Raw genomic sequence first — 1,110 nt, 5'->3', positions numbered from 1 at the left:
TTCCAATTCTACCACTTCCACTTCTACCACTTCCACTTCTTCCACTTCCACTTCTTCCACTTCCACTTCTTCCACTTCCACTTCATCCACTTCCACTTCTTCCACTTCCACTTCCACTTCTTCCACTTCCACTACTACTACTAGTACTACTACTACTACTACTACTACTACTACTACCACCACTTCTTCCACTTCTTCCACTACTTCCACTACTACTACTGCTTCCACTACTACTACTACTACTACTACTACTACTACTACTACTACTACTACTACTACTACTACTACTTCTACTACTTCTACTTCTACTACTTCTACTTCTACTACTTCTACAATTTCTACTTCTACTACTTCTTCTACTTCTACTTCTTCTACTTCTTCTACTTCCTCTACTTCTTCTACTTCCTCTAATTCTTCTACTTCCTCTACTTCTTCTACTTCCTCTACTACCGCTTCCACTTCTACCACTTCCACTTCTACCACTTCCACTTCTTCCACTTCAACTTCTGCCACTTCCACTTCTACCACTTCCACTTCTACCACTTCCACTTCTACCACTTCCACTTCTTCCACTTCCACTTCCACTTCTTCGACTTCCACTTCTTCCACTTCCACTTCTTCCACTTCCACTTCTTCCACATCCACTTCTTCCACTTCCACTTCTTCCACTTCCACTTCTTCCACTTCCACTTCTTCCACTTCCACTTCTTCCACTTCCACTTCTTCCACTCCCACTTCTTCCACTTCCACTTCTTCCACTTCCACTTCTTCCACTTCCACTTCTTCCACTTCCTCTTGTTCCACTTCCACTTCTTCCACTACCACTTCTTCCACTTCCACTTCTTCCACTTCCACTACTACTACTACTACTACTATTACTACCACTTCTTCCACTTCTTCCACTTCTTCCACTACTACTACTACTACTACTACTACTACTACTACTACTACTACTACTACTACTACTACTACTACTACTTCTACTACTTCTACTACCTCTACTTCTACTACTTCTACTTCTACTACTTCTACTTCTACTACTACTTCTTCTACTTCTACTACTTCTACTTCTTCTACTTCTACTTCTTCTACTTCTTCTACTTCCTCTAC

Source organism: Amblyomma mixtum, unplaced genomic scaffold (genome assembly GCF_055824585.1).
Source record: "Amblyomma mixtum isolate Tamu unplaced genomic scaffold, ASM5582458v1 scaffold_49, whole genome shotgun sequence".
NCBI classification, from domain to species: domain Eukaryota; kingdom Metazoa; phylum Arthropoda; class Arachnida; order Ixodida; family Ixodidae; genus Amblyomma; species Amblyomma mixtum.
Note: the sequence above shows the minus strand (reverse complement) of the source record.